Source organism: Panthera pardus, unplaced genomic scaffold (genome assembly GCF_024362965.1).
Source record: "Panthera pardus isolate Hobbes unplaced genomic scaffold, ASM2436296v1 HiC_scaffold_16, whole genome shotgun sequence".
Classification (NCBI taxonomy): Eukaryota; Metazoa; Chordata; class Mammalia; order Carnivora; family Felidae; genus Panthera; species Panthera pardus.
In genome coordinates this window covers 73,976,824-73,990,515 of record NW_026526721.1, presented here as the reverse complement: position 1 = coordinate 73,990,515, position 13,692 = coordinate 73,976,824, and the positions used below count along the sequence as shown (strand labels likewise).

Genomic DNA, 13,692 nt, shown 5'->3' with positions numbered 1-13,692 from the left:
TCTCCATACACTAAAGGAAATATTGTTAGTGATGGTAATTAATTTAGGTTCCCTCATAAATACCCAGTTCTGATCTAAGAGCTAGTAGTAAATGGGATTTCAGTCTTCCCTGGGGGTTCAGAGGGCCATATTGTACTAATAAGGCAATGAAAGAATAGACATGTGAATATAGAATAGAGTAAATATAGAATAGAATAAAGAATAGAGTGTGATTGGCAGACTGGTCCCTTCAACATATTGGCACTAAGCCTGACAGTCTGAGGTCACAGAGCTGGGAGGGCCCATGAATGAATAGGTGGGTAGGCTAAGAAAATGTATCTGAGTTGGAGGCTGGGACTGGTTTATAAAGAAGTCTGGCTTCCGCCGCATTTTCTGGAAGACCTCTAATATTGCTCTAGAATTTGTATTTGATTAGAATTTTAAGATCTTTCAAACTTTAGGAATATAACTGAAGCCCATGTCTGTAAGTTAGGACACAATGCTAATTTCAACTGCTTCTTTCTTTAAGGAACAAAATATGAACAAACGCAAGGTTGTCCATTACAAAAAAGGGTATCAAAAAGGGTATATCAAAGTCCAAAGGTTTTATTTATATATACAGGTAAATGTGGGTAGAATTAACTACTTAATTAGGAAATGAAAGTCAGCTGGCTGACAACAGAGGTACAAGAAAATCTCAGAACAGATGGGACTTCTCAAGTCCTTCTTCCTTAATATAAGGGAAAACAGAATAATACATATTTTGGTAGGAAGGAATAATAAGAATGGTTAGGCTATAGGTCATTGGAGAATGCCAAGGGCTTACAATCAGGGAACTTGAGTTGGAATCTAAGCTCTACCACTATATGTCAACTTCTTTTTTCCGAGACTTGCTGTCTTCATCTATGACATGGGGTCAACGTTACCAAAATCACAGAACTGCAATAGGTCGTATCAATCATGAGTGTGTTTGGCTGCAAGTAACAACAAATGGATTACAGGGGTTTCAAAAAAGAAGAGTGGATTTTTCTCACTTAAGAACAAGTCAAGGTAGGCAACTCAAAGGGCACACTCAGTGATGCCTTAGGAGATCTAGATTCTTTCTGTATTTCTGTCTTAATATCCCTGAGATCTTGGTCCTCCTCATGTTTGTCTTCTCTTGCTCACAAGATGACTACTGTAACTTCAGCTATATGTACACATTCAGGAAGAATGGGCAAGGGGCAGAAGCTCTTCTCCCTGTGAGTCTTTCTCAGCCAATCCATTCTCACATCTCTTTAGACACTGTGGGGCACTTGCCCATCTTCAGATTGATGAGTGGCGAAGGGAGCCGAGATGACCATGATTGCTTTTGACCCATCATCATACATCTTGACCGCTTTTGACCCATCATGATACATCTTCTGGCACTGAATTAGAGACAAATCAAAGAATCTTTCTGTGCTGGGGTGCCCGGGTGGCTCAGTCAGTTAAGCATCCCACTCTTGATTTCAGCTCAGGTCATGATCTCATGGTTCGTGGGTTTGAGCCCCACACCGGGCTCCTCACTGACAGCTCACACAGATCAATTCAGGGCTATGTCAGCAGGGAAGAAGGGTGGCTGTTGGGTGAGTAACCAGTAGGGTCCGCCCTGTGGTAAAACATGATAAAGCTGAGCTCCCCAAAGTGCGGTCCCTACATCAACAGCATTAGCAGCATCTGGGAACTTGTTAGAAACGCAAAGTGTTTCATTCCATCCCAGAGCTACAGAATGCGAAACTCTGGGGTGGAGCCCAACAATCTGTGTTTTAACAAGCCTTCCAGAGGATTCTGACGCTCACTCAGGTTTGAGACCCACTGGGAAAAAGTTGAGAAAAAAACTTAGCAATGAAGCTGGAAACTCCATGAGGGTAATGACATGTGTTCTTTACCAAATCCCTCCTATGGGAAGTGGGGAGGAGAAAAACCAACCTTTACTGAGTACATACCAAAGGTGGGCAACGTCCTTGATGCCTTCACCTGTCCCTTCTAACTTTATCTGAACAAATGCCATTTTCACAGATGAAAAAACTGAGTATGAGAAGGGTTAAGTTGACTTCTGTGAAGTCATTCATCTGATGAATGACACAGCTCAAATTCAAAGCATGGTCTTATTCCAAGCCAGCAAACTTCCCACTGTTACACCTAAAAAACAAAACAAACAAACAAAAAACCAAAAAAACCCCAGTCCTGGTAAACTTTAAAATGACTCAATTTATAAAAATCTGATTTCCGTGGAAAACTCATTGTTCCTTTCCTGGGCGTTCAGAGCCCTGTGCAGTTTTGCTCTGATTTATCTTCCAGCCTTGCCTTCACTACAGCCCCACCCTCGCCCACTCCCATCCACTCAGCCTGGCACAGAGCCACCCCGACGCCTCCCCATTTCTTGGGCATGCCATGCAACTTCAACGCCTCAACTCAATTCCTGCCCTCTGTAATGCCCTCCCTTCCCTTTTCCGCCCGTTGAACTTTATTCTTTGTAAATGATTAAACAACTAACACTGGCCCTCCGTGTCTTCATGGTATGGTGCAGGAAAGTAACGTGGCATTCACTAAGCGTCTGTGTAATAAATGAATGCAAGATGCCTTGTTTGAATTCTTCTTCTACCAAGAGGCACCTCCAAGGTTTTCTTTCTAACCCACCAGCATTTTGCTCACATTGCTGATTTCTCAGTCTGTCCTGTGATAAGATGGTATATGTGCCTCTGTCTCCCAACCGACGTGTGGACTCCGAAAACCAAGGTGTGGTCTTACTCATCTCCTTATCCTCCATAGCACCCAGCACAGGGCCTTACACTTAGTAAGTGCTCAAAAACCACATATGCAGGACGGAACTACATAACATGAAATGTACATGTGTACATTTCAAAGAACTTCAAGCAACTGTATTTTTCAATTAGCTGATGAATCCTACCGTTTTTAATGAACAAAAGCCTATTTCATACTAATGCTGTTGATGTGGGAGCAAACCTTTCCTTTGGAGCACTCAAGTAGATGTTACTTGCCCAGTGCTTAACTAATCCAATTCTGAGAATACAGCGTCACTGCTGGATGTTGAAATGGAGCCATTTTGGGAAGCTGAGCGGAAAACCTCCCAGTAGGAGTTATTTACGCACCTGCTGGATTACCTATAATAAATGATACTGGCCAACTCACGGTGCGATCCCCTAGCACACTGTACCCTGGCCACTCCCTCACTCCCTCCCTGCCTGCATTTACTGGATGACTTCCAAGAATGTTTGGAAATTAAATGTAGTTTGCAGCCTCCGGAAAGTATCAAGGGACAACTTTAAAAGTGATACTGAGCTGTAGATAATTACATTTATTTTAAAGAGTCTTTAAAAGAACACCTTTTTACAATAAATTTTGAGTGTTGGGGAAATGGTTAATGAAGCTTCGAAGGAGGGACCAGAGAGAAAATGAGAATGTGGTGCTAAAATCTGGCACTTTCTAGGCAGAAAATGCCACAGGTTCAAGGAAAGCTTATCAACATAAATAGGAAAGAAGGCAGAATAGTATATTCAGTTACTCTGTCACTCTTGTTTGTCTCCTTAGGCATTCGTCAGCATTTTCTGGACATTCATTCCAAATAACTAACTAACAAGGATTTATTGAATACCTTCCATACCATGGGCCCAGCCTATGGGAAGCAAAAAGAGAAGGAACCCCAGAAGAATGACTGCCATTCCTTACAATTTTTTTTTTTTTTTTAGCTTTTAAGAACTTAAAAATGCTTCAAATACTTGATCCCATCCAATCCAATCTCCTCGTACAGATGAGTAAACTGAAGAGCCTACGAGCAGGACTATATGGTTTATAGGTGACTGGGTTGGGATCCATGCGTATGTCTTCTGACAAGTCCTGTGCTCCTCCCTCTCTCCCTTGCCCCACCACAAAGACAAAGGCTGTTTTTAATAATGTTATAGCGTACAATATACACTCCCACGACGTGATCAATTTTAAAGGATGTCTTTTACAGACTTGTGGATAAAAAAGCATTGAAATTAAGTGTTTTAACCTCTTCTACACTAGATCTTCACTGCAACAACCCAGAGAATAAAAAAGAGAAAGCTTCGGGGCACCTGGGTGGCTCAGTCACTTAAGCGTCCGAGCTCAGGTCATGATCTCACGGTTCGTGAGTTCAAGCCCCAGATCGGGCTCTGTGCCGACAGCTCGGAACCTGGAGCCTGAAGCCTGCTTCATACTCTGTGTTTCCCTCTCTCTCTCTCTGCCCCTCCCCAGCTTGTGCTCTGTCTCTCTCTCTCTCTCTCAAAAATAAATAAACGTTAAAAAAAGAAAGAAAGAAAGAAAAGAAAGAAAGAAACAAAGAAACAAACAAAGAAAGAAAGAAAGAAAAGAAAAAGAAAAAGAAAAAGAAAAAGAAAAAGAAAAAGAAAAAGAAAAAGCTTTGGGGAAAGGGAGGACAAGTACAGGACAGTATGCCTTCCATGTGGCAGAAAGCGTGGAACCATCTTGTCCAGCATGGTGCAGATGGGACAGGGCAAAGGAAGACACTGAAGGCCATGTCACAACTCCACTTCCTGAGAGACAACAGTCAGCAGTGCTGACTGGAAGTAAATGGCAGAGGGACTGTGTAATCCCCACCAAACATGACTGGCCCCCTTTCGATTGTGAAGTCTTTTTTTTTTTTTTAATTTTTTTTTTAACGTTTATTTATTTTTGAGACAGAGAGAGACAGAGCATGAACAGGGGAGGGGCAGAGAGAGAGGGAGATACAGAATCCGAAACAGGCTCCAGGCTCTGAGCTGTCAGCACAGAGCCCGACGCGGGGCTCGAACTCACAGACTGTGAGATCATGACCTGAGCTGAAGTCGGACGCTTAACCAACCAAGCCACCCAGGCGCCCCTCGATTGTGAAGTCTTAATGACAAGGGTGCTGGCTCAGAGGAGGCAAAATTTTCAAAACTGACAAGTCTCCATTTATAATGGACCCTTAAAAAGCAATACCTAATTAAAATTTTCATTGAAAGCAATAGAGAGTAGAATGGACACTGTAATAAAGGTCAAAAGCTGTGGTACAGAAGAGAAACTTGAAAACCTGCCATGGAATGAGGAGGAAAAAGACAAGGTGATTGAAATAATGAGAGAAAAATTGTTGTACTTAAAGAACATATAATACAGAAAGCATAGATCAGAGATGTTCCTAGAAAAAAAACAAATGAAACAAAACAGAAAAACAAAAAAGAGAACAGAATAAATAAAAGAAGCAAAATAACCAAAAATATAAAAGAAGAAAACTTTCCTAAGCTGATATAGCCATAAGGATCATCAGTCAGTCTCCTGAGACAGAAATGCAACACCAAACTTAACAGTCCGGGGAATATAGTTTTTATTCCAAGCAGCCATGTGCCCATATGAAAATCAAGAATTATGTTAGTAAGAAGGAAAACATGGATTGGGGGAACCATTATCAACCTCTGCCATAATTGAATAAAAGATTCATACTTGTAGATCAAATACTCTCATTGAGTACCCAGCAAAATTACTTCAAAGACTTCAACTATTAGATACATTCAAATTCAAGACTAATAGAAGAATTTCATAATTATCCAGGCAGGGAAAAAAAAAAGCAGACTAGCCTTAGCCCTATAACAAACATCAGATGACAATAGAGACACAGCTATAGTTTTGAGTATAAGTTGCCAGTCAAGAATTCTAAACTCATCCAAGTTGTCATTCACGTCTAAAGAAAATGGAGGAAAATGTTCAGCTACTCAGAGACTCCTAAAAAAGTACATCACTCAAATCCTTTTTGAAACAAATTACTTATTTTATACTGTAGCCAATTGAGAGATGAATCAAAATAAAGAATGGGGAAGTTCTGAGGCACCTGGGTGACTAAGTGTCCAACTCTTAATCTCACCTCAGTTTTTATTTCAGGGTTGTGAGTTCAAACCCTGCACTGGGCTTCACACTGGGCATGAAGCCTACTTAAAAAAAAAAAAAAAAGAAAAGAAAAGAAAGAAGAAGAAGGAGGAGGAGGAGGGGGAGGAGGAGAAGGGGAAGGGGAATGGAGAAGTTCTGATGAAGTAGATCCCAAGGTGATTACTGAAATCAATCAATATATCGTCTAATTTTTTTAAGTATTATTGTAAATGAGTTTTTAAACACAGGCATTGATTATTGAAAGAGAAAATAATGTTAAAAAATAACACCTGGGGCGCCTGGGTGGCTCAGTAGGTTAAGCATCCGACTTCGGCTCCGGTCATGATCTCACAGTCTGTGAGTTCGAGCCCCGCGTCGGGCTCTGTGCTGACAGCTCAGAGCCTGGAGCCTGTTTCGGATTCTGTGTCTCCCTCTCTCTCTGCCCCTCCCCTGCTCATGCTCTGTCTCTCTCTGTCTCAAAAATAAATAAAAACAAACAAAAAAACCCCACCAGGTATACATTCATCAAAATTCAATGAATATACACTTAAGATTTGTGCTTTTTATCGTCTATAAATTTTACCTCAAAGGGGGAAAAATTGCAAGCAATCATTAAACTCTGGTTCATGATATTTGTGCTGAAGTATTTAGGGGGAAGTATACTGACATCTTCAATTTCCTTCAAAATGTATTTTTTTTAAGATGGGTTGAATGGGTAGATACATGATAAAGCAAGAAAAGTAAAATGGCAATAGTAGACACTAGATGGTGGGTATATGAGTGTTCACTGTAAATTCTGTCAACTTTTCTATAGTTTGAAAATTTTTATAAAACAATACGTTGGGAGGAAAAAAATAACGCCTGAGTCTAAAATCCCACGTTAAATAAATAAAATAGGGAACTGAGCGAAATAGGATAGAAGGGGGGGAATCACCTTGCATTTGATAGGTAACACTTTTTAAAATCAATAATTAGAAAAATATAAGTTCCTATACATATGTTTTAAATTATCAAGGCAATTCCAATAGAATTTAAAAATAGAAACCATACATTCCACATCATTAGCAGGAAAAAGAAAAAAGAAAATACAAACAACGTAGCAAAAAACACAATTTTAAGTAAAGAGCACGCAGAAAGCATAAGCAACTTGACTAAAGTAAAAACTAACATAGTAACTATGACAATAAATATAAATTGCTTAAACTCCTATATTTGAAAAACTAACCCTGTCAATACGTTCTCCCAAGGTATACATCTAGAACAAAAAAAGAAAAGTATCAGAATAAGGAAAGATAAGCTAGCAAATACATTACACATGTAAATACACAATCTATAAAGAAACCAGGATCGCAATGTTTTCCATCCAAGTAGAATTTAAAGACACAAGCTTAAGTGAAATTTAGATAAATACTGACAAAGTCTGCAACTCATAAGTAAAACATAACTGTCATGAACCTTTATATGCCACATAATATAGAATAAAAATAAATAAAGCAAGAATTCTTAGACATTCAGAAGAAAATTGATAGAAATGTAATAGTAATGGGAGACTTTAAGATAATGTCTTTGACAACTCAGAAAGGTAATGCGCATACAATAACATAATAGTACGTTAGGAAGCATCCAGGTGTGTTTCAATCGGAGTAGAGTTTATCAGGACAATGACTTTGTTCATTCCAGAAGCTGTATTTTTCTTAATGAAGGCTTACCACATGTGAGATTCTTTGGCAACACATATGTACATTTATACTTGACCTATGTTGCCTACCAACCCCATCTGCATATGTGCTGCTAACAAACCATTCTCTACACGGGAGATCTAGCAAGATTCATGAACTATACAATCTAGAGAGGTTTCCACTGTTGATGTAGTAGAAGAAGAAATGGTAAGGACTTTATGAACTGGAAAACATTTCTTGTATCTGTTAAACTCTGAGATATTTTAAAGCAATGGGTCCTAGTGAAAGATCAGATGATAGAACGAGAAAGTTCAGGATCTTCCAAGACAGTTTTGGTTCCCTAGGGCTAGATCCTGCTTCCATAAACAGAAATAAGAGAGATGGGAAGGGCAGCGTGGTTAAGGGAAAGTTCATAGATGGGCATGAGGATATTTTGAATTTGCAGTAACGACAAGATAACCCATTGGAGGTGCTTTGGAGGCTGCTGGAAATGTAGAACAGGATCTGGGTTAGAAATGTGGATTGGAGAGTGACCATCACAAAAGTAAGTGAAAGCCACATGACTCAAGTTACTGGTGGAGAGGATATCGAATTAGCAAAGCCCTCGAAAGCCTGATGATCGAAACATGGAAAGCCAGGCAGAGAATTCTGTGCACAACATGGTCGGCAATGTAAAGCCAACAAAGGTTTGGGATCAGGAAAGTGGTTTTCATTATTAGGAAATTTACATTTTGAAGCCCAGTTTTGCTTTCCAACATATCTGTCAGCAGCTGGTGCTTCCTCTGTTACCTGTTGGGTAACAAAATGCATCTGCTCCCTCTTTTACATGTCAGTAGAGGGAAAAGCAGAAACAGCATCTCGCCTTCATGCAGTCCGCAGGACTAGAAGAAGACACGATGCACTCTGAGAAAACCACATTAATCATCGACCCAGGAAACTGGAAAACTCCCCAAAACCATTGCTATAAATTCTACATTTACACAAAAATCTGGAGGTTCAAGTTCTTGTTACCACAGGGGAAGGAAAACATGTAAAGCTGCCAGAAAGAGAAGCCCACTTGCTACCTAGACTCACCAAATTCACATCTATGCGCCCCATTCTCATTCCACGGAAAAGAAAACTAAGTTGCCAAAAGACAATTGATGTCTTGATCAATGACATGTCCGTGCCATTTACAATTCCCACTTGACCAGTCCCATTTCGGAGCCGAAGAAACTATAGCCCCAAGACCACAATGACCTGCCCAATGTCACCCAGCAAGTAAGCATCCAAACTGATAGGCAAACCCAGTTCGCCCTGCTACTCAGCCACACAAACCAACCAAAGCATGCCAGACAGAAAGAAAAAACCTGGCTGTGTCGTGTCTGAAGAAGCAAACCCATGCAAATCTTCTCTATTCTTGGGAAAGATGGAAGTCCCAGGTGCTGGAGGAACCAGCATACTCTCAGCTGGGTTTTGGGTGAAGTCACGGGGACCCTGTCTACAACGTCTACCAAAGAAATAGCGTCTGCCAGCTTCCCGCAGAGTTGCTGCCCAGGGACCTTATTACAATTATGGTTTGGCTGGAGCCCAGCCAGCCTTCCTGGGTCAGAATCTCAGGGTGGGGCCCTGGAACCTGAGTTCCTAACAAGCCTCCCCAGTGACTCGCACACACACCCAAGTACAGGAGCCTCTGGGGTTTATGTTCTTGACCAAGGAACACGTGAAGAGTGAATCCAAATCTTGTCCCCAAGCCTGGGGTCAGAAGGGACAGGGATCCTCACCCTGCCGTCAGCCCCCAGGCCCTCGTGTGCCTTTCTGGCTCATTGCTCAGCTCAGCCCAGCCCAGCCCAGAATTAGTCCTCCTGAAGGACGTCCCTCTACCGTTTTAATTTCTAAAACCTGTCATAAAAGCAGCTCTTCTCTCCTAATGAGGTAATTGGTGCCATAATGCCATTAGGAAGGTGCCCCTGGCGTGCGGCTCAATTAAGAAAGGTGTATTAAATGATTTACATTTCTTTATTTAGCTGAAACACTAGCTCTAGACTTGCTAAGTAATACAATGTTAATGAGCCGGAGGATGGGGCTCATTTAATTCTATACTGTAGCTTTCTAATTGATGCATTGTTCTTCCTCACCCCTCTATCCAATTTTTCTTCTCCCAATGCTGGAAACAGAGACACACACACAGAGAGAGAAAGAGAGAGAGAGAGAAAGAGAGAGAGAGAGAGAGAGAGAGAGAGAGAAACTACTCAAGTGTCAGAAGGCAAAAGGGAAAATCTACATAAAGACAGATTCTCAGCCCTCAGGCAGATCCACCTTTCAGAGGGACAGGACTCTCTATGTTAATTATTGACCTTGCAAGTTTATTCAGGGCTCATGCTGGGCCCAGAGGCCTAAAGAGCCCCAATCTGGAGGGCCAGTGTTTCCATCCTGTGAGACCTGTCGCTCTCTGGAGGGGCCTAGGGAAGGTCTAACGTGTAATCCATGGGCCAAAAGCATCAGTGCTCGGGAGTTCATTGGAAAGGAAGAAATCCATGCTCTCTACCCCACAATTATTAAATCAGAATCTAGATTTAACAAGACCCTCAAGTGGTCCTTACGCACTTGGAAAGTTGTGAAGCACTGGTCGGGATCCTTCCAGAATAAATCAGAACTTCCCTCAGAGAGATTTACCCACCAGAAACCAACCCATGCCTACCCAGGGGCAGAATTTCCCTTTTCTTAAATGTGACTGTGCTCGGAGGAAGAAAACAAAAACAAAAACAAAAACAAAAACAAAAACAAAAACAAAACACCTTTTTGTTTGTTTTTTGTTTTTTGTTGTTTGTTTTTTGTTTTTTTGTTTTTAAGGGAAAAAAAGTCCCCAAGTAACAGAAAAGACCAAGAAAGAGTTTCTGGACTTAAGAAATTCAAAAGCCCATATTTCATTTTACTCACATAACCACCAATCTCTCCTGCATCACACCCAAGGGCTGTGGCTCCGTCTCTGCCAAGCCACAATTACATGAAAAGCCAGAAGAAAAACACTCTTTCTGACACAGAAGAGCCAGGAACACCAATAGAGAGCAACCTTCGAAGCTCATGGAATCACAGTATGTGGGAGCAGGAAGGAGCCTTAGAAGTCACTTCCCGGGGCACCTGGGTGGCTCAGTCGGTTGGGCGTCCGACTTCGGCTCAGGTCATGATCTCATGGTTTGTAAGTTCGAGCCCCGCATCAGGCTCTGTGCTGACAGCTCAGAGCCTGGAGCCTGCTTCAGATTCTGTGTCTCCCTCTCTCTTTGCCCCTCTCCCACATGCACTCGGTCTCTCTCTCTCTCTCTCTCTCTCTCTCTCTCTCCCTCTCTCAAAAATAAATAAAAATGTTTAAAAAAGTCACTTAGCACCCCTTCACCCTCCAAACAAAGCACTGAGGCCCACAGGGGGCAAGTGATTTGTTCAAGCAACCCACGCCTATTAGTGGCAGAGCCCGAGCAGGCTGGGACTGGGCCCGGGTCCCCTTTCTCCATCCAGCCCTGTTTCCATCACACCAGGAGCCTTCGGGAAATTTGTACGAGGACCACCTTCAGGCCCATGTGCAAAAAGCCATTTCACAAATCTGCACACCATGAACCTGTTCTTCTTTTTTTTTTTTTTTTTTTTTTTTTTTAATTTTTTTTTCAACGTTTTTTTTTTAATTTATTTTTGGGACAGAGAGAGACAGAGCATGAACGGGGGAGGGGCAGAGAGAGGGAGACACAGAATCGGAAACAGGCTCCAGGCTCCGAGCCATCAGCCCAGAGCCTGACGCGGGGCTTGAACTCACGGACTGCGAGATCGTGACCTGGCTGAAGTCGGACGCTTAACCGACTGCGCCACCCAGGCGCCCCGAACCTGTTCTTCTAAAGCGTATGTGACACCACACAGTTGCAACCACTGCCGGGCAGAGGTGATCCCGAGGAACCGCTTGGCTGCTGGTCTCCAGATCACCGATCAGCCGGAACATTACGCAGTGAGAACCAACCCAAGCCGTTCGCAAAAACTGGAACTGAACTCGACACGAGATTCGAAAATGGAACCAACTCTTTCTTTTCATGATCTTTTTCTTTTCTTTTTTCACTCATTTTTCCCCTGGCAACCACCAATCTGTTTTTCGTTGCTAGGAGTTCAGTTTTTTCAGATTCCACATATAAGTGAGATCAGACGGAATTTATCTTTCTCTGTCTGCCTTATCTCACGCTACTCTCTTCTCTTCACAGGTTGCTCCCTTCCAACGTTTGTACTCGAGCATTATCTGGGTGAGAAGACCCTGGTACCACCAGCTCAGAGGAATATCTCCACACCTGACAGATGGCTTGCTTGTCCAAACTCATCGTTTTTTTATCTTCAGATACACACAGCCCAACTTGGGAATGAAGACAGAATAACATAAATGTCCCTCAAGACCAAAAGTCTCAACCAACAGCCCCATAACCTAGCAGACCCCAAGAAACTCAGATCCAAAATGACCAAGTAATGGCAGTGGAAAAACCCGTGTGAGAAAATCTGCCATGAGGAGGGTATCCAGCTGGATAAACCCCAATTCCCCAACCCCCCTTTCTCTGCTACCTCCAGCAGCCAAATCATCTCCCAGTGTCACTGTGCCCCTCCGAGGTGACCACCACGGCCTGTCCCTCTAATGACTAAAATGACAAACATCAGCCTAATGCTCATTCTGTCCATGCAACTGAGGTTTCTATATCCGGGTTCCTGGAATGGACTTCCTTTTTCCTTTTTCTGCTTTCTTCCTACCTTCCTTCCTTCCTTCTTTCCTTCCTTTTTTTCTCTCTTCCTCTCTTCCCTTTCTTTCTTTCTTTCTTTCTTTCTTTCTTGTCTTTTTTTTGGTCCCAGGCACCCTGTCATTTTTCTAAAATGGAGAAAAGGGGGGAAAAAAGAGAAGCAAACGAACCTTCCCCGCGGCGATGTGAGTGACTGCTATGTTTCCATGGCTCGCTTTCCACTGTTCTCTGTGACCCCTGCAGACTCCCCTTATGAGTGAGTGTCCCGGAATGTCTCTTTATTAGGTGTCTGGAGAAGTAAAGCTGTCCTGATGCCAGTGCCCCCACACTGAGGACTTTATTAGTTTTTTAATTTTCTGTCTGGGTGCTCCTGCTGCATCAAACTTTCCACAGCTGTTAGGAGCCATTAAGTAAGTAGCTTCATCGGCCCTTTCCCCACCCTACCCCCTCCTTAATAGCAGGAGAAATTTCTGGACATGCTACGTGGAGCCTTTAAAATAAAGATGCTTTGTCTCTCTGGTGAGAAATTGCTGGGGGTCTGGGTGGGGAGAGGATGTCCTGCCATCAGAAAAGCGCCTTGCCTCGTGGGTGCCTTGGCTTAGAGCAGGGCCGTGCAGACGACATGGGGGACCACACAGACGTGAGGAGCCACTCTCTCAGCCTTTCCGCCCGGCAAGTAGAGGACCCGGGGTAGCTCCGACTGTTTTTAGAGCTGACTTGGAATCGGGCCCAGAGCTTGATGCCCAGTTCAAAGCGTTCCCTCCTCAGTGGACATTCTGAGACCTGCAGCGAAGAATAAAACAGAACGCCTTGCAAACGTTCCCTGTGTAGGCACACAGCTGTGGTTCTGCACAACAGGCCAGGCTATTATTGCTCCTGTCACCCCCCAGAAGGGACTCCAGAGCCCCCTCTCTGCCGGTGTCCTTGATGCCCCAAACCCACCATCCAAAGGACTCCTTGTGTGAGAATCCAAAGATGGACACACACACACACACACACACACACACACAAGCTCACTCAGACACTCACAGGGCCAAGTATTGTTGGACCACGCAGCCAGTTCCTGACTCATAGCACCCATGGATCTAGAAGGTTATGACCACTGGGCGGACAGAGGAGCACAGACTAGGTGCTTGAGAGCCCGGAGCTTTCCAAGCATCTCTCTCGGCTCCAGCCTGCCTGGCAATTTGCTTTGAGCGGCTGCCTCTAAGCCTCCCTTTGAGAAGACCTTATTTGCAGGGTGAATGTGAAAGACCAGAGAGAAGAAAACCCTTTGGTGATGCCCGCCTAGGGAACAATTTTGCCTCAGAGAGCAAGTTGGTATTTGGGGTTAATCCCTCTGTGGAAACACTGGGTTGAAAGCCCAGGGGAGGTCAGGGGTCTGATTACGGCTT

At 43.1% G+C, this 13,692-nt stretch overlaps 1 long non-coding RNA gene across 1 annotated transcript; it reads right to left on the bottom strand.

Annotated features, from left to right (window-relative positions):
- Positions 1-565: 565 nt before the first annotated feature.
- LOC109266588 (uncharacterized) lies at positions 566-2,378 on the bottom strand. The gene is made up of 2 exons (XR_002079777.2): positions 1,947-2,378; positions 566-1,388 (listed from the first exon to the last, which is right to left on the bottom strand). It is a non-coding gene; the product is annotated as an uncharacterized LOC109266588 (long non-coding RNA).
- Between the last annotated feature and the right edge of the window lie 11,314 nt (positions 2,379-13,692).